Below are 21,108 nucleotides of genomic sequence, written 5' to 3'. Positions count from 1 at the left end.
TAATATTAATAAATATAGTAATTAATTTATTTTGAATGAATTTAAAAGTTGGATGACTTGATTACACTAAATTGAAGTTTAAGATGAAATTGAAAACTTCTAAATAGTTTAGAATTTTTTGCATAATTTGCAAGCGTGGATTTAGTTAAAATTTTGCCAAAAGTTATACTACAAGAAATCACTATATAAAAAATAATTTTTGCAATGATTTAGCTTTTTTTTTCATATTTCATGAAAATCTACTGTGTAGCATAGGTCTTACACCAGTACACACGGAGTGTAAGGAGATAGATGCATATCCAGTATAAAATTCAATTATGCCAATTGCAAATTAAAAATTTAAATTATTGAATATAATCTTTAAATCTTAAAATACCTATATATATTGACATCCTGCTAAAACACTAGCTAGAAACAAAGAAAGTTCATAAAAAAAGGATTAAGAAAAGCAAATGAGCATGGTTGACCGAACAAAACTGGACTAAGTTACCTTATCTCATATCCTCTTATAGAATTCACACCATTGACATATACTTCTTAACCTGCATGATTCCTAGCTCGATGCATTTACCATAGATCATTTCTACGAGCAAGCATATTTATTTATTTTTGAGAAAAAGATGGGTGACGGTCTCCAGCCCATCAGAATTTCATTGAGCTCTTGAAATTTAGGTACAATCAATATCAATAATTAGACCAAGAAAGCTTTAAAATGTGATGTCTATGATCAAGAACCCAAGACCAATCGTTCGAAAGAGCAAAAATCTCTTTAGTCAAAAGCTAAAGACTTCATCACAAAATTGAATTGCTGAGAATTTCTTTCCTTTGAGATCTTTCACCAAATTGCTGTTACTAAGATATCCTATCCCACTCTAATCCTTTTTACCCAAGGATAAGAGAACTCTAATGTTTTTCTTGATTCTCTTGGACCTCCAAATATCCCAAACTAAAGTAAGAGAGGGATAATCTGATCGGAGATCAGAAAGGTTTTTTTCAATTCATTCAACTTGAATTTTATAAAAAAAAAATTAGAAAGAAGATGGAAGAATTGTGAAATTCGAATTTAAGTCTCATTTCTTTCATTGATCTATTCTTCACATACAAAAACTGAGGTACATAGCCTCTATTTATAATAGTAAGGTCCGTATTTATACAATTTAGATCAAATTTATTTTTTTATTTTCTAAAAGGACATCCACCATGAAATAAGTTGGATTAGGCTCCTCTTCTTAGTTTAAATAAGACTAATTTTTAAAAAAATATAATTAAAAATATTAAAATTTTATCAGAGATAAATTTTGATTTTTACATTAATTTTGTCTTCTATCACTCTTTTTAATTCTTCATAAATTAGAAGATAACCTTCAGTTAAAGTCTTTCTCAAAAAGAAAAAATTTGTTTAATTAGTCTTTTTTTTGAGGCTCAAATTGTGGAATTTTGACCCAATTTATCTATTTTAGGTGCTAGCTCAAAATTATAAATCTTGAGAAGATACTCAATTTCAAAAAAAAAAAAATCATCTTGATTGGACAACATCTGATCAAATTATATCAGTAAGAAGTTTGATAAGTGATTCAGTTTCTTGATATAATAAATCTTATTCCTAAACTCTATCCAGTATCTTATCATAATAGTCAAAACAGTTCATATCGAGTTCGAGGATCGTTTTAGATCAAAAGAGCTATTTCTTTCCCCCTTATTTCTAAATAAGCCTCATAACTGCTTGGTTTATCTACATGACAGGCATATATGAGAAGCAATCTCTTCTTCTTCACAACATAATACACATTGTTGGGATATGCCGACCGGTCCTCTCACGCCGACTCACCGTCGGGCCTGTCTGACTAGCGTCCGACTCTACCGACCGACGACTGCCGACGCCGTCCGACTGAATATATATCGGCCGGGCCGACTCTCTCCCCCCCGACTAGCCGGACTGGGGAGCCTGATATCCGACTCTCGCAGCACCCCCGACTATCCGTCGGAGGGTCTCTGGGCTATCACTCGGCATTCCTCGACCAGGCCCCGACATACAGTCGGTCGACTCCTTCAAATATCGTACGACTACTAGAGGCTGTTCGTCCTGACAGCGGCGTGCGGCTTAGCCGCCCTGGGGCGTTATCCCACCTAAGGCATGGGTCAACCCTAGTGATTTGACAGTCCCACGGTGATTTGACAGTCCTCGATGATTTGACAACTCTCCTATTGTCGGCGCCATTAATGACGGTGCCATGCTGCGAGAATTTCTTTAGTCAAAAGCTAAAGACTTCATCACAAAATTGAATTACTGAGAATTTCTTTCCTTTGAGATCTTTCACCAAATTGCTGTTACTAAGATATCCTATCCCACTCTAATCCTTTTTACCCAAGGATAAGAGAACTCTAATGTTTTCCTTGATTCTCTTGGACCTCCAAATATCCCAAACTAAAGTAAGGGAGGAATAATTTGATCCAAGATCAGAAAGATTTTTTTCAATCCATTCAACTTGAATCTTGTAAAAAAAAACTAGAAAGAAGATGGAAGAATTGGGAAATTCAAATTTAAGCCCCATTTCTTTCATTGATCTATTCTCCACATACAAAAACTGAGGTACATAGCCTCCATTTATAATAGTAAGGTCCGTATTTATATAATTTAGATCAAATTCATTTTCTTATTTTCTAAAAGGACATCCACCATGAAATAAGTTGGGTTAGACTCCTCTTCTTAGTTTAAATAGGACTAAATCTTTAAAAAAATATAATAAATATAAAATATTAAAAATATTAAAATTTTATCAGAGATAAATTTTGACTTTTATATTAATTTCATCTTCTATCATTCTTTTTAATTTTTCATGAATTAGAAGATAACCTTCAGTTAAAGTCTTTCTCAAAAAGGAAAAATTTGTTTAATTAGTCTTTTTTGAGGCCCAAATTGTGGAATTTTGACCCAATTTATCCATTTTAGGTGCTAACTCAAAATTATAAATCTTGAGAAGATATTCAATTTCAAAAAAAAAAAAATTATCTTGATTGGACAACATCTGATCAAATTATATCAGTAAGAAGTTTGACAAGTGATTCAGTTTCTTGATATAATAAATTTTATTCCTAAACTCTATTCAGTTTCTTATCATAATAGTCAAAACAGTTCGTATCGAGTTCGAGGATCTTTTTGGATCAAAAGAGCTATTTCTTTCCCCCTTATTTCTAAATAAGCCTCATTACTGCTTGGTTTATCTACATGACAGGCATATATGAGAAGCAATCTCCTCTTCTTCACAACATAATACACATGAAATTGGATAAGGCTAGGCTCTTTTTTTTTCAAAGTATCTGCTGTTGAAATTCCGCTCTTCCCTGGAATGTTAATCTTCCATAGCACTAGGAAGAAACCCTCAATTTTCCTCCCAAGTTAATAAATCTATAACAAGACTTAACAATCTAGACAAGCAAATTTATATAACTTGGGTTGTAGAGAGAAATGTAACATGTTATGGAGGGAAAAATATTGGTGCATGGGTGGGGATCAAGTACAAGTCTTATACCTTATCATATTTATTTAATTTTAATTCAATAATTTTCAATAAAAATCTAGTTTTTATAATTTCTTCTTTAGCAAAATGATGGGAGAGATCAATGCATATTTTATTAGAGATGCAATGGATACAATTCTCAAAATGGACTTTTAAAAATAGCACCTCGAAGCGGATCCTAGGGTTTTTCTTTTTTTTTTGGTAGAAATCCTGGGGTAATTATTGCCCATTCTGGTTTTGTAAGGAGAAGCGAAATCATGGTTTAAGATTTAGTTTTGTGTTCGATAAAAGATTTAAAAATACCATTAAAAGGAAAAACTTATTTGCGTTTTGCCCAAATTCGAACCGGTGGGTCCCGTCCGCCTTGCGCTCCCAATCAGGGAAATCTCCAATCAACCCCGAGAGAACCAATCTCAGCCGTACATCTCAGCTTCCAATAAATCGGAACCCGTCCTATAAAACTCATAGTTTATCTCGGACCGTCCATTCCCGATCTTCCTTCCTTACATAAGCGCTTGCTTTCTTACGCCCCATCCACCACTCTTCTAGGGTTTTGCCGCCGCCCGCTTCGCCTCCTCCCGCTCTCTCCCTCCTGCGAGCTCGGCTCCAATGGCGGTCCAGCAAGAGGTTAAACTTTTCAACCGCTGGTCCTTCGAGGAAGTGGAGGTCTGTTCTCTTTTCTTCTCCTCATTCCCTCCTTCAGATTCGCTCTCCCCATTCCTTCGTTTTGATCTGGTTTTTTTTTTCCATGTTTTCATTGCTGTGGATCATCCAATGCTTGTTTCACTATTAGATTGGATCGATATTGTTTCACTGGGGGTAATTTGTTCGATTTAGTTTGATAGATAAAAAAGGAGGTTTTTTTCTCTACTTTGTTTGTAGCACGACCTCAGTTTGTGAAAGAATCGCGTTTTGATGGCGTTGTCCTTTGATCAAATTGCTAAAAGTTAAAAAGAAGGCTTTTTGTATTTGTCTATTTGGTCGCATGGCCTCAATTTGTTTAAACGTCGCAGCTTTATGATGTTGGTCCTCTCATTTCTCCCTCAGTTCGTGATTCGAGTAGCTGTTTTTTGTGTCTATTTTTGTCTTCTTTGGTTTGTAAAAAAATTTGTGGGCCTCTGAGACAATTGATCTTGGGAAGATATGAGCTAGGAACAGCTATACTGATAGCAAGCTGGTGAAGCTTTTACACATTGCCAGTATTTTATGCATCTTTAATGGGAAGAGGGAGATTATTAAAAGCATAAGCTGATTAAAGACGATGGCCTCAATTTGTTTCAAGGTCACAGCTTGATGGTGTTGGTCTCTTCTCTTCCCGGGTTTTGGATTCGAGTAATTGTTTGTCGTGTCTATTTTTGTTAGCTCTGGTTTGTAAAAAATGTCGCGGTCTATATTTTAGAGCCTCTGAGAGAGTGTTGATCTTGGGAAGATATGAGCTAGGAACATCTATAGCAGTACTAAGCTTGGAAATCTTTTACGCATCTTCAATGTGAAGACTGAGATATGAGCAAAAGCATAAGTTATTACAGACAATGCAGCGTAGAATCAACTGTGACAATGGGCGTGTGAAATAAAGATATTGGTTTTGGTGAAAGAATCAAGAAAGATGAGGTGCAGCTAGGGTAATATGGATAAATCCAAGAAACTTGCCATGGCAGTACGTGGACGTATGTAACTGTTTATAAGAATGAGTGCAACTAAATATCTCCAGTGCTGACCCCAAAATGTGAGTATAGACTTTCTGGTTATGGTTATATACGTATATAAATGTCTTTGAAGTGGGAGAGTATTGATGGGTCATCGTGTTGTTGGTCCTGAAGTAGGCATTTTAAACTTTAGGAATTTGGATGATCATGTTTCAGTGTCACTGAGATGCAACTGTCTATTTAAAGGATTCATTAATACAGTGAGAGAATTTAGAATTTTGGTTTATTGGAAGACATACCAACTTGAGAATTTAGAGTTTTGGTTTATTGGAACACTGCCAACTTGTTCCTGTGGTGTGGTATGCGTAGTAGAATGATTATATGTTAAGAGGCCAGTTGGTGGTGGGTACTAGTAAAGTATTAGATATCTGGCTAAAATGGAGTCTTTATTTGAGCCAGTGTTGTTAGGTTGATGCTTGTGATTTTTAATGGAAATTGTAAACATTAAGATATATGTTTGATTTTTGTGATTTTGCAAATAATGTAATCCAACGTCTGGATGAGGCTTTAGAGACATGGAATTACATGAATCAGGTCTTTTTGTTATTAGTTAGTGGGGTACTTCGGTGGTAGTAATAGCATTCAGAAACAATATGAGGGTTTGTTAGAGTTTATTGGGCTGGGTGCTATAGAGTATGATCTTCGAGAAGTTTATTCATGTGTGGGGCCCTTATATTTACCCAAGCAAGAGGTCATAGCATGTGCATAGGGCATTCTCTTCAGCTAATTAAGGAGGTGTATATTGTAAACCAACATGGAAAAGGTTTACATATATATATATATGTATGGATTCATCATCTAAAAATTTATAAAAGTGCAATTATCTCTGGTTTCTTATTTCTTATAAGCCTTGTCACAAGCATGTAATCTGTTTTCCTTTTTTTAATCAATTGCTGAAAGTAGCGGAGTCTTACATTTACACTATGTTTTTGTCTTCTTTTTGTATGAAAAGTCTGCATGCTGCTACATCTAAGGAACTGAAAGAGGCTTCTAGCTTTTGTCTATAACTAAAGCTGATTGCATACTATTCTGTACCATAATTCAGGTCAGTGATATTTCGCTCGCGGACTACATAGCCGTATCTCCTGCCAAGCATGCTACTTATCTTCCACACACTGCAGGACGATATGCTGTCAAGAGATTCCGTAAGGCTCAGTGCCCAATTGTAGAAAGACTGACCAATTCTTTAATGATGCATGGCCGTAACAATGGAAAGAAGCTTATGGCTGTTCGCATTGTCAAGCATGCTATGGAGATTATTCATCTGCTTACTGATGCAAATCCGATCCAAGTTATTGTGGATGCTATCATTAACAGGTGAATCAACTTGATATTTAAATTTCTGTTGGACTTCATAATTGACTGGGTTAAAGCTAGTCAGGTTTCTTTAGTCAGCAAGCATGAGAAATCTGTTGAAATAAAATTATATACTGCTTCGCATACACTTCCACCATCCAGGGTGAGTGAGATCCCAAAACAGTCACAAGCCCCCAGCAACCAAGTTGATGTTCTTAACACTTGCCACCATTAAAACTAAACACCTGCACTGTCCATTCACACCCCAAACCTTATCAAAGACAAAGATGCCCACTTGTTGGGTGATGTGATCCACATGATGCTAATTTCTTAGTTGATCATCCTCTTATGTTCTTAACTTCCATTGCACAAAGAGTGCAAAATTTCCAAATCCTATCCTTAATATTGGACATTGTTTCTCATCAAAATCATCAAAAGACTATTAAGCCAGATAACCTCTAAAGTTCTTGGTTTTGTAGGTTTGATTTGGAGTTTGTAACTTGCATCTTACCTTGTGTTGAACGGAATAGGTTCAACTTGGATGGTCTCTGAAGACTTGGATTTTCAGTTTCATGCATCCTACTGTTGCACTTTTGTTCTGAGTCTAAGGAACATTAAAATCTTCACTACCGTAGATGAGTGAGAGATTATGAAAAATAGATAAAAGCACTATAAAAAGAGGCTATTTGCTCTTCGTTATTGAATTAACTAATGTCTCAATTTGATTTGCTTTTTTCAAATTCACTCATAGTGATGCAGGGATAGAGTTTAGAAATCCTCTAAGACAGTTTATGCAAAATCAAGATGACTGTTTGAATGCCAAAATCAATATATAGGTGCATATTGCATGCGGCAAACACAGCAGGATTCGAGATTGAAACGTGAGAAGAATAACTTTAGAACAAAATTATAAACGACATGATAAAACCCAACAAAAATCAAATCTAAGATAGAAAACTGAGATGGAGAATTGTACCGTCGAGGGATTTACAAATAGAATCAGCAAATGCAGGCACAAAACATGAATCGTCCCAATTCCTATTGATCAATCCAATACCGTCTCAGCTGGAATGCCATCTTGAGAAAGGAACGGAGAAATTTTAGAAGGAAAAAGAAACAAAAGATGTAAAAGGTTAAGGGTTAAGGAAGGTGTTGTCGCAGAGTAGACGTCGACGGCGAATCCCAACAACAAATTGATCGAAAAGATGCTTCAAATCGCAGATCTAGCAGTAGATGTTGACTGAAGAAGTTGTCGACTCAAAGACGTAGTTGTCCTGAAATAGCAGCCTAAACAGCACCTAGCAGCAAACCAACAGATGGTGCTGCTTGCTGTTCGCAGCAGGAAAATGTCATATCGGAACATCGGAAAGTTGAGGTTGGCAATGCTGACACCCAGGCAGCGATAAACAGCAGCGACAGAGAGATGAGAGGCCACCGAACACAAAGGAAGGCCTGGGTCACACTAGGCCGCTCGCGGGAGAAGTTTCCAGCAAGTTTCGAATTATTTAAGGGATCGAAACCGAATTCTGCACAAGAGGACTTGAATCGAAGGTAATGAAAAGGAGGACAGATAAAGGGACTCGCTCCCTACGGATTTACTTTGGGTGATGCCAATGGTGAAGGAAAGAGAGAACACATCTCACAAAATCTGAAATTTTATTAATCACTATCCCCACTATATGATATGCATGTCTTATTAATAGAGTTGCCGACTAACAAATTAACAAAAAGATAAGAACAAATGGCCAACGTCTCAACAACTATTTAATTTGACCTTATCCACAAAATAACTAATTAAAATAGAAAAGTCTAAAAATATCAAAACTAAACTCGAACCAAACTCAAATTTGCTTTAAAACTTCGGTGCGGGCTCATTGAGCTAGATGCTTAGCTTATGTTGAAATCAGCACCGCATGTAGGTTCTGAATGAGGCTTGCCCCGCATCAACTCCATCGAATTGTGGGAAATGTATTCTTTGTACATTCCTGGGTTGAGTTGTTGAAGCTCAGCTTGCGTTTCCCATGTTGCATCCTCCTCGGATCGATACAACCACTTAACCAAAAAATTGCATTCTCCACCATCTTTTGTCGACACTATTTGATCGTCGAGGATCACCTCAATGTCATCTTTTCTCTACAAATGGGTTCTAGAAACAAGAGGTGAAGGTGGCGAAGGAGAAGATGAAATTTGACTTTCAGGGGAAAGGAATAATGTAAGGTCCTCAACATTAAAGGTGGGGCTAATTTCCATGTTTGACGGCAATTCCAACGGATAGGGATTAGATCCTATCTTTTTAAGAATTTTAAATGGACCCATGTTCCTTGCATGCAATTTTCTAATAGCCCCTTGCGAAAGCTTTTCGGCCTAATTCGAACTATCACGATGTCTCCTTTATTAAATTCAATTTCTTGTCGGTGTTGATCGGTGCCCCTTTTATAATTTTTGTTACTCAAAATTATTTTTCTTCAAATCTCATGATGCAAGTCCTGCATGTGTTGTACAAATGAGCATGCATGTTCACTCGGGTTATCTTCTACGGGAAGGGGTATCCAGTCGATGGTTTCTTTGGATTATATCTTGTCACAACTTCAAAAGGACTCATTCTAGTTGTTCGATTAACAGAACTATTATAAGCAAATTCCGCTTGTGGTAAAATGAGATCCCAATTTTTAATGTTCTCATTGGTAAGACATCTAAGCAGGTTTTCCAAACTCCTATTGACTACCTCCGTTTGTCCGTCAGTTTGTGGGTGATGTGAAGATGAGAAAAGCAATTTTGTGCCTATAGTTTTCCACAAGGTTTTCTAAAAATAGCTAATAAATTGAACATCCCTATCAGTCGCCATTGATTTTGGCGAATCATGAAGACGTACAATTTCAGCCACAAAAAGTTTTGCTATATGAGTAGCATCGGAGGTTTTGTGACAAGAAATGAAATGAGCCATTTTAGAAAATCGATCAATCACAACAAGAATCGAATCGTATTTTCTAATCATTTTTGGTAGGCCTAAAACAAAATCCATACTTAAGTCTTGCTAAGGAGAGTGGCACTGGCAATGGTGTGTACAAGCCGATGTTCTTTCGACCACCTTTGGCTCTTTGACACGTCCCACATCATGCTACAATGTGTGCAACATCTCGTTTGAGGTTCGGCCAAAAGAATCGATCCTCAATCATAGAAATGGTTTTGTCTCGACCAAAGTGTCCGGCTAAACCTCCTGCGTATAATTTCCAAACAATAAGGTCACGTAATGAGCCAGGTGGGATGCACAAACGGCGACCTTGAAAAAGAAACCCATCTCGAATGACAAAATCAGGGCTAGTGGATATTCCCTCTACAATTGATAAATAAACCTCACCAAAGTTCGGACATGATGGATATTCTTCCTTAACACTATCGAACCCAATCACATTCGTGCCAACAGTATCTAGGGTAACAACAACTATACTCAATGCATCAGTGGCTTTATTATCTATCCCGATCTATCCCGGCTCGATGTTTCAAAACAAAAATGTATTATTGAAGGAATTTGACCCACTTTGCGTGCTGAAGGTTTAAATATTTTTGTAAATTCAGGTGCCTAAAAGCTTGGCGATTGGAGAATAAAATAAACTCTTTTGATAATAAATAATGTCGTCAATATTTCAGGGCTTGAACTACAGCATACAATTCTCTGTCATAAGTGGAAAATTTTTGTTTAGCCTTATTTAATTTTTCACTAAAATAGGCTATGGGACGACCTTCTTGATTCAATACTCTACATATTCCTACCCCCGAAACATCACAAGAAACTTCAAAAATCTTTTCAAAATTAGGCAATTTAAACAGGTGCTTTTGTCATCAAATCTTTAATTTCTTGAAAAGCTTTTGTGGCCGATTGTGTCCATTTAAATTCTCCTTTCTTCAAACAGTTTGTAATTGGGGCCATTATGGTACTAAAGCCTTTAATGAATCGTCGATAAAAAGTTGCTAGGCCATGAAAACTCCTAGCATCTTGAATACTTTTTGGTTCAGGCCATTCCCTAATGGCTTTTACTTTTTCTGGGTCAACAAATACCCATCTTTGGGCATAATAAATCCTAAGAAAATGACATGGGGTCGCATAAAACAACATTTCTTCATATGTATGAAAAATTTTTCTTTTCTTAAAACTTTAAAAACTTGTCAGATGTGATTTAAGTATTCTTCTTCGGCATGACTGTAGATTAAAATGTCATCAAAATACAAAATCACAAATTTACCAATAAAGAGTGGGAAAACTTGGTTCATTACTCTCATGAAAGTACTCGAGGCATTTGTCAAGCCGAATGGCATGACTAGCTACTCATACAATCCCTCTTTCATTTTAAATGCAGTTTTTCACTCATCTCCAGGTCTAAGCCAAATCTAGTGGTAACTGCTACAAAGGTCAAGCTTTGTGAAAATAGATGCTCCTGCCATCATGTCTCACATGTCATCCAAATGGGGAATTGAAAATTGGTACTTAATCATGATTTTATTAATGGCATGATTATCAGTGTACATGTGACAACTTTCATCCTTTTTAGGTGTAAGAAGTGCCGATACTGCGCATGGGCTCATGCTATCTCTTACAAAACCCTTTCTAGTTAAGTTATCTACCTAATGTTTCAGTTCAGCATGCTTCTTAGGGTTCATTCTATAATGTGATAGGTTGGGTAGGGACGACCTTGGGACCAAATCAATTGCATGTTGTATGTCCCTTAGTGGGGGAAGTTCATGAGGTAGTTCGTTAGGTGTCAAATCACTAAATTCAGAAAGGAGGGTCTTAATTACTAGAGGGGTTCAAAAGATTTAGTCAACTCAGAAATTTCACAATCAAAGCATGCACAATTTTCGAATGAATTTCTTTACAAAATCTTCTTTTATTCAATATGTGAAGGGATTTTGTTTTTGCAATTTCTGATGGAGGATTTTTGAAATCTTTTATAGAACTTGAATTTGGGTCTTTTGAAAAGTTGAGTTTTTTGGTGAAAACTTTTGTTGAGAGGGTTTTGCTGGGCTCAAAATAATTTTTTTTCCATTGTGGGCAAAATCATAGGTGTTAGGTCGACCGTAATGTGTAACAGATAAATCATAAAGCCAAGTTCTTTCTAAAAGCACATAAGCGACATTCATCAGAAGGACGTCACACCAAATCTGATTGGAATAGGTAGCAAAATGAGAGGGGACCAAACAATGCCTTTTTATGGGCATAGTGGTCTTGCCTACCCATGCAACAATATAAGGATTAGGATGGGGTTCAGTTTTCAGGTTTAAGCGATCTACTGCGGCTTCAGAGATCACATTGATACAATTGCCACTGTCTATGATGACTATGCAACTCGTCCCCACACTTCGTGTAAGTGTGACAAATAGCGGTGCGTCTCCAATCATCCTCTTTCCTAGGTTGGGTTAAGATACAACGCATCACTTGTAAGGCGGTGTTTTTGTCGAACTTCTCGTTTGATTCTAACACCTCTTCATCGCTAGGAACCTTATCAGTAGTGTGTGCGACTTCCTCTAGGTTTTCAAAATCATCGCCATCCAGCTGAACAAGCATGTTTCGCTTGGGACATTCATAAGCGTAATGACCCATTTGGCGACAACTATAACACCTAACCTGTGTTTTTCTGTTTGGTTTCGTTAATGGCTAGACCCTTGCCCTTAGAATCATGATTTTGTCGATTTTGAAAATTGTTTGTTTTATTGGTAGTGAAATTCGTGCCAGTGTTTTGTGTATTCTTGTCGGTCCATTTTCTAACGAATCGTTGAGCAGGTGCCTTCAAATATTTTTTATATTCCAAGGCAAGTTGGAAAGCATGCTCAACTGTTGCGGCCCTATGCAGCACAATTTTGTGTTGCAATTCCTTACGTAACCCATTACAAAATCGCAAAATGGTCCTCTCTTCTTCTTGAATATTGCAACGGATGTTTATTTCATCAAATTTGGCCATATAATCAGCAACTAAAAGAGAACCTTGCTGAACAGCATTCAATTGATTGTATAACTGTTGTTTATACGTAGATGGTAAGTACTTCTCTCTCAATTTGGCTTTCATTTCAGCCCACAAAGTAATAGGCTCTTGGGCAAGCCGCTTTAAATGCCTTTCGACACCGATCCAATATTGCTTGGCGGCGCCAGTGAGTTTCATTTTAGCAAAACGGACTCGTCGATTATTAGACATTTTGTACCAGTCAAAATATTGGTCCATGTCGATGAGCTAGTCCGTGAATGCTTTTGGATCAAGTTTACCATCAAAACTGGATGCATCAATTTTAACCTTTTTTGTGATGTCATCTTGAAAAACAACATTTTCTTGAAAAAGTGGATTTAATCTTGGCGGCATTTGTTGAATATCACGGGGTTGTGGGATGCATGTGGCAGATCCTTGCGAATTTACTTCTACAGTGGCATTGTTTTGTCCTGACGGTCTTTCGGAGTTTGTCTCTAGGATGGTAATCCTATCTCGGATGTCCTGAATGTCAGTGGATAGTTCAATTAGCTTTTCAAAAATTTATTTTAAAAGATCATTCGGATTATCGGAATTGGGATTTCTAAACTATAGTCTTGATCTAGTTGTCATGATGCAAACTTAAGGCTTTGATACCAAATTTGATGTAGGAGAGAGTATAGAAATCCTCTAACGCAGTTTATGCAAAATCAAAACGACCATTTGAATGCCAAAATCAATATATAGGTGCAGATTGCATGCAACAAACACAACGGGATTCGACACAGAGATGCGAGAAGAATAACTTTAGAACAAAATTATAAACGATGCGATAGAACCCAACAAAAATCAATTCTAAGATAGAAAATTGAGATGTAGAATTGTACCGTCAAGGGATCTGCAAACAGAATTAGTAAATGCAGGTGCAGGACACGAATCGTCCCAATTCCTATTGATCAATCCAATACCGTCTCAGTTGGAATGCCATCTTGAGAAAGGAACGGAGAAATTTTAGAACAAGGAAAAGAACAAAAGATGTAAAAGTTAAGGGTTAAGGAAAGTGTTGTTGCAAAGTAGACGTCGACGACGAATCCCAACAATGAATTGATTGAAAAGATGATTCAATCATAGATCTAGCAGCAGATGCTAATCAAGGAAGTTGTCGACTCGAAGACGTAGTTGTCCTGGAACAGTAGCCCAAACAGCACCAGCAGCAGACCAACAGATGGTGCTACTTGCTGTCTGCAGTAGGAAAACATCTTGTCGAAGTGTCGGAAAGTTGAGGTTGGCAGCGCCGACACCCAGGTAGCGATAAACAGCAGCGACAGAGAGAGATGAGAGGCCATCGAACACAAAGGAAGGCTCGAGGTCACACTAGGCCGCTCGCGGAAGAAGTTTCCAGTAGGTTTCGAATTATTTAAGGGATCGAATCGAATTCCGCACAAGAGGACTTGAATCGAAGGTAATGAAAAGGAGAACAAGATAAAGGACTTGCTCCCTACGGACTCACTCCAGGCGACGCCAATGGTGAAGGAAAGAGAACACATCTCATAAAACTTGAAATTTCATTAATCACTGTCTCCACTACATGATATGCGTGTTTTATTAATAGAGTTGCCGACTAACAAATTAACAAAAGAGGAACAAATGGCCAACGTCTCAACACTATTTATTTGACCTTATCCACACAATAATTAATAAAAATAGAAAAGTCTAAAAATATCAAAACTAACTCGAACCAAACTCGAATTCACTTTAAAACTTCGGTGCGGGCTTATTGAGCACATTTTCGGCTTATGTCGAGATCGGTGCTGCATGTAGGTTCTGAATGAGGCTTGCCCTGCATCACATAGCCATTTGTTTATTACTTAGGCAAGATCTATATTTTTTAGAAATTAGTGATTCTAAAATCACCTATCAAAGATCAAAGAAAGATCCCTGTTATATAGAAGTGATGCAAAATCGAGCACATTTCGAACCTACATGCACTGTCGCCTTCGAAATTCAAGCATCTGGCTTGATGACGAACTCGCACCCATTGCCCCTGGTTGAATCCGTCCACATTCAATGATGTGACCAGACCCATTAGTTGTTAGGGATTTATTTCAAGTTGTTGTTTTTGAATTTGTTTGGTTGTTGGAATTGGTTTCAAGCTGTTATTTTGGATATTTTGTTAGGAATTTGTTTCAAATTGTTATTTTTGAATTTGTTTAGTTATTGGGATTTGTTTCAAGTTGTTATTTTGGATATTATGTTAGGGATTTGTTTCAAGTTGTTATTTTGAATTTATTTGGTTGTTATCTAGTTAGTTTCATAAATTTGTTAAGCTAGTGGTTTTATAAATAAGGATATATTGTATTCATGAATAGATAGAAAAAGAATAGAGTATATTTTTCTCAAATATTTGCCTTCGCATTTTGCGTTGGATGGTGTGAGGCCGTATGGGAGTGATTCCCAAATTCATTTCGACTGTTCTGTTCATTTCGTTCTCCCCACAATCAAGTTGATCCACCATTGATCCTGATGCCAACCGATGCTGATCTACAGCTGTGCCATCCCGATCATAGCTCAACAACTTTTGCCATGCCGACTTTTTCGATTCTGATCTTCAATTTTGGAAACATTGAACCTTCCCACCTTGGGATTTGACATCTAACGGAAAAGCGAAGGTTTGAACCTTATAGGAACTTAAACGAACTCCATATTTGAGCAGAATTGACAACAATCCTTGTGGGCCTCGATAAATTTTCAGCTTTTCCAATTTTTTTCTCATTTAATTTTATTTTCTTGATTTCTTTTGTTGGTGTTTTATAAGATTTCGTTGTTAAATTAACTTACGTCGAGTTCAGATTTTAGTTTTGTATTTGTGCATTTAGGATTTGCATTGCAATAAGTTTTAATTTTGGATCTATCATCCCTAGATTTTTTACCATCAGCTTTGGTATCAGAGCCCGGTTTCAATTATGACAATTAGAGCGGGAACAAAGTTTAGAGATGATACTCCTGAAGATCCGAAGATCCATTGAGTAAAAGTTTGTTAAAATTGAATGAATATCTATGACATTCAGACATCAAAGATAGGGTTCCATCCTAGAGCAACTCAAGAATGTGAAAATAAATTGACCTTAAATAATGTAGCGCAGGAATTGCCAATAGGACTGTAGGTCGCACTGGAATAATTTTAGGAGACAGCTTATGTGAACTCCTCCATGAAATAATCCACCCTTCCAAGAAATTTAGGTCCTCGAGATGACATCATGAACAGGGTTAAAATAGATGCACCTATTTTTGATGGAAATTGGATCCCAAAACTTTTAGCGATTGGCTCGTTGACATGCGAAGGTTTGAACCTTGCAGAAACTTAAAGGAATCCCATATTTGGCAGAACTGACAACAATCCTTGTGAGCCTTGATAATTTTTCAGCCTTTCCAATTCTTTTCTCATTTAATTCTGTTTCCCTGATTTCTGCTGTTGGTGTTTTTATAAGATTTCGTTGTTAAAATTAACTTACATCGACTTCAGATTTCAGTTTTATATTTGTGCATTTAGGATTTGCATTTCACTAAGTTTTAATTTTGGATCTATCATCCCTAGACTTTTTACCCTGCATCAGAAAGACTCGGCCAAATTGCTTGCCTTGGCTTCTGTTTTATAGGGTAGTTCAGATATACATTATCATGGTTGGTTAATGAGGTGGCCTGGGAAGCCTTCTCAGACCTTTTTAAAGAATCTGATGTTATGTCCGAATGAATAATCTAACAAAGGCGTTGAGTCCTCTTTGATTGATGTGCAAATTGCAATCCTTGAAACCCATTTGACATGTTTACCGGTCTACCTCAATCTAAGGCACCACTGGAGCAGCTTTATTTTCCTGTCCAGCATTATGTGGGTGCATGGTAAACCTTGTCATTCTGAGTTTTGGGGTGGACACTCCTTTCAAGTAATTGTAAGCACTGTTAGACTGATATATCTCTTGGTTGTTGAAGCCTCTGGATGCTCGTCTGAGGCATTTAGATTTGTTGTTTAACTTGTTTTTGTAACTTGTCTGTAAGGTATTCTAAAGTTTTGAGTGGTGAACTTTAGAAATATTATGTGGTTTTCTATGACAACTGTTACGTGCAGTTTTTTTTTTTCCTTTTCTTTTTCAGAATTTTTAACTCATCCCTCCTGTTTCAGTTGTTTTTTTTGATCGTGTAATGAGTGCACCTTGTTCTTACAATAAATTTATTTTTTTAATCTATATATTGCTACTTGCGTGTTGCAGCGGGCCAAGAGAAGTGCGACTCGAATTGGGTCAGCTGGAGTTGTTCGTCGTCAGGCAGTTGATATCTCCCCATTGAGGCGAGTTAACCAGGCTATCTACCCTCTACAACAGGTGCACGTGAGAGTGCTTTCAGAAACCATCAAAGACATTGCGGAGTGCCTTGCTGATGAGCTAATTAATGCGGCTAAGGGTTCTTCGAACAGGTGGGTTTAGCCTTGATATCTCTCCTTTCCATCCCCGTTTCGGAAAATATAGTTAATTCTTGCTAATCATTCTTATCATAATTTTGTGTTGCTGCCATGTTTGACAGTTATGCAATTAAGAAGAAGGATGAGATCGAGCGTGTTGCCAAGGCAAATCGTTAAGTTTCAGAGTTTTTATGCATCATCCTATGGTTGCCGTTATACTTAAATCAGCATTGTGCTGTTGTATTAGTTTAATTCTCGGAGTTTGAGTTTGTTGTCAAATAGAACTTGTAACTGGTGTTTGTTGCAGTATTTAAGGTTTGAACCTTGATCACTAGTGTAATTGCCATTCTGTTTGGCATTGACGTTATCGAGCCATTGCTATCTAATAACATTCCATTGTGGTGATGTGTTGAAACAATTAACACTGATGCTTAACCAGTCTTAGATGTGTTAAATCAGCCTATGGTTATGTTGCTTGTTCGAACACAGAAAGGAAGTTTTAGTACCAAGTTATTATCGAAATTCCTCACAAATGCAAGGATTGGAATCGGCTATCAACTTGTAGGTTATTTATGGGAAAATTGGCTTGGAATGCTGCTTGACGAGAATGATCAATTCCTACTCAATTATGTATGAAAAATTGAATAATGTGGGCATCATCCTGCATGTAATGATAGAATTATGATGAAGGAGGAAATGCATTCACGGTGGTGCACATAACATGTTAACTCACTTGAGATGTGAAGACTGAACTTAGTAATATCGAAATATTTCACATTAGATTCTATAATTTTGATAGCCAGGTGAAACCAAACTGACCTTGGGAGTGAAGCTAATTGAATCCTCTAAACGGATAGCTCTTTCCTTCTCTTATTCTACCAATAAATATTCAAAAGTTTGATTTTTTAATCAGATGCTAGTTTCCGCTCCTTATAATCATAGTGTACGCTCCATGCTTCTGTTGTCAAACTTTGTTTTCCCAAATCATCAGATCTTTCCTATATATGAAAAACAAGATAAGATCTAATATTACTTAGTGTTGTAAGAGTAGATATATTCACAATTCAAATCAATCTTATTAGATCATTCTAGAAAGAGTATTTCAATATCTCAAAGAAATCATTATTGATTTTTCTCCTCTACACTGAACATCCTAAGGTAATTGAGACAGATTCTTCTCAAGATGTAGCTATAACTTGTGATCTATGGGTAGAAAATTATGTCTCAGAACACCACCAGAATAGAGATGGCAAATTGAAAATATGATATTAAAACTTCCTTTGCTACCAAACTAATTCAAGCTATATCAACCATTATAAAAATAAGGCCATGATTAAATAGACTGATTACAAAGGTATAAATAAAAAAAAAATAAACTGTCACATCCAGTTTTATCATAATATGTAAAATAATAAAACAAAATATTATAATTTTTTTTTAAAATTTCTAAACTCATATAAAAATTTGAGAGATCAATCAATCTAAGATTTATATAGGAGCGAAGCCTTGGATCCATAGGGATGGGGTTTTAAACCAATACTGCTGTCACCAAGAATCGATACCCAGCCTTACATGACTAACATCTTAAAAAAATAAGCCCAATATGGTATAGAAAAAAGGCTGATTGCAAGACCATGCTCAAGCATAACTCTTGAAGAATATCTCCTCCCATTTCTACACTAAGCGCTTATATTCAAATACAAAATTAATGAAAATTTATATATACTCTTAATGAATACAAGGCTAAAAGTCTGCAATTAATTAAGTCACAAAAATTCTTAGAGAGAGCTTCTACTAAGAGCCAACGTGAAGTATCGATTTACCATAGCATCTATCGGAAGGAAAGTGAAGCAGCTCCCTGTGACTCTCTCTCTCTCTCTGTGTGGCATAATCAACATCCGATGGTAGTACCATAGCATCTATCGGAAGGAAAGTGAAGCAGCTCCCTGTGACTCTCTCTCTCTCTCTGTGTGGCATAATCAACATCCGATGGTAGTTTAAAACGCTCAAGGATGCATCCAATTTAACAGGGTTGAACCAGAGCAAACTAGTTTACCCAATGGCCTCGCGGAAAGGACGTTACTCACTCCTTGCACGATAACCCTCAGGCATTCCAATTTGTGCCAACCGGCAAGGATGAATTATTTAAATAAATCATATTAGAAAACAATTTCTTAACCAAACATAAACAATTTCCGTGGCACTAACCCCAACAAACAGAAGGATAAAAAACAACCTGCACAATAACGACCGGCCACTCCAAATAGCCTTCCAACTTGACCATCAACATTAACAACAGCTATAGAAGAGTGCACAAACAATAAAAGCGAGAGCAACAATCACTTCATGTGGTAATGATGTTGAGTCATCACTGAAAATAATAGTCACAACGTCAAAACAGAATCTGCTGCCTAGACGAGTCTCCAAAACAAATAATGGATAACTATAAAAAGTCGAAGTTTCCAAAACTAGCAGTCACTCATCCTCCTGGCTGCGGAGCCTGGCAAGCTTGTTGGTGACAACAATGTCTAGTTGTGCAGCTCGCTCTACAATCTCCTTGCGCTTCCTTGTAGAGACATCGTGTGCAATTTCAGCACAGTACGTCCTAGAAAGAACCGTCAAAGTTTTAACCATGGCGAGATGAGATTTTCAACTCAACCCCAAAAGAGATAAATCTAGGGTAACATATTTAATTAGTAAATTTCTTTTAATGAAAAATAGGCATGGAAAAAAAGACTAAAACAGAAGCAGAAATTAGTGCAGTTTGTAACTGGAAGCGCTTCAATAATTAGCCCCATTTTCCAATATATCCATGCTGCTAACGAAGAATATCAAGCAATTACTCAAAAATCCAAAAACTCCAATTCAGCAGTCAGGACTTTTTTGCTACAGCAAGGTTGCTCTTTAAGCTTCTGATAAATATATCAAGGTTAGAGAAAGCTGTTGTGCACCACACGCAGTATAGTAAAAATACATAACGACCGCTTTCCAACACACATTTAATATCTGCAATTCTGTTTTTTCATTTAAAATTATGAATGATGAAATACCTTTCCTCTTTTGAAAAAATTATGACATCCTATCAAATTATGACTTCTTGTACAACAAAAAAAGTCACAATTGGCCACAGAATGTCAAAAAAAAGGAGGAACATTTTCATCATTTAAAATTTTCATAAATTTTTAATGACGAAAAATATCCTTCTCTCTTTATGACTTCTGAAAGAAAAATTATGACTTTCTGTGATGCAGGAAGTCATAATTTTGATCGCAGGATGTCATAATATGACAACAGGATGTCATAATTTTTTCAAAAGTGAGAGATATTTTTATCATTCAAAATTTCAAAAGAAAAAGCAAAAACTGTAGGTATTAAATATGTGTTGGAGAGCGGTGGCTACATGCTCAATAAGATGGGCAGTGCATTTTGGCTACACCACATGCGGTCCACAAAGAATTATTCATTAGAGTTAACATGCACACTTTTTATATCTTTCTAAGGTGGAATAAAGAATAATCTTTTTGGGTAAAGTCCATGAAAAATGCATAATTGCAGAAAAAATTATGCAATAACCCAAGAAGCATGCCTCCTGCAAAATTGCAACCTACTAACATTAATTTACACAATAAGCAAGCACACACTGTATACACGCATTTACATGCACTCAGATACATGCACATTCCAAGTAGAAAAACAGAAGAGAACATATATATATAATACTGTATGTGCTCAGACCAGATACTAAATATCCAGTCCATCCAATCTTACCATTCATAGATTGAAAATAAAAATAGCATGCAGCAGCATATAGCAAATGCCAGTAGAAGAAAAAGGCAAAAATACATACCTGTTGTGCATCATAAGCACCTCTAGCTCAGATACATTGTGAACAACAAACTTCTTGAAAACGGTTGGGCAGGTAATGCCGGGTCTTCTTGTCAATCCATAACCAATGTTGGGCATCAAAAGTACATCCTTTGAACTTTCTTCTCACACGAGAATCAATACCCTTGGCCTACGCCAGTTGGCTATCAAACAAAAAATCCAACCATGTTAATGAAGAAAAATGGTAAGCAAACAAGCATTGCTTCATAGGATTCAGATATAAGACAACACATGGTTCCAAGGCCAATGGAAGAAGTTCAACCCACTTGGTCTTAAAACATGGAACCCCAATAAAATCA

General features: G+C 36.7%; 1 pseudogene; it reads left to right on the top strand.

Moving 5' to 3' along the window:
* The first annotated feature begins 4,009 nt into the window (after positions 1 to 4,009).
* On the top strand, positions 4,010 to 17,346 carry LOC140859441 (small ribosomal subunit protein uS7-like; annotated as a pseudogene).
* Positions 17,347 to 21,108: the final 3,762 nt, after the last annotated feature.

The sequence above is a fragment of the Elaeis guineensis genome, chromosome 7 (assembly GCF_000442705.2).
Source record: "Elaeis guineensis isolate ETL-2024a chromosome 7, EG11, whole genome shotgun sequence".
In the NCBI taxonomy this organism is placed as follows: Eukaryota; Viridiplantae; Streptophyta; class Magnoliopsida; order Arecales; family Arecaceae; genus Elaeis; species Elaeis guineensis.
The sequence above is the reverse complement of the archived record's forward strand: the minus strand, read 5'-3'. Positions and strand labels throughout refer to the sequence as shown.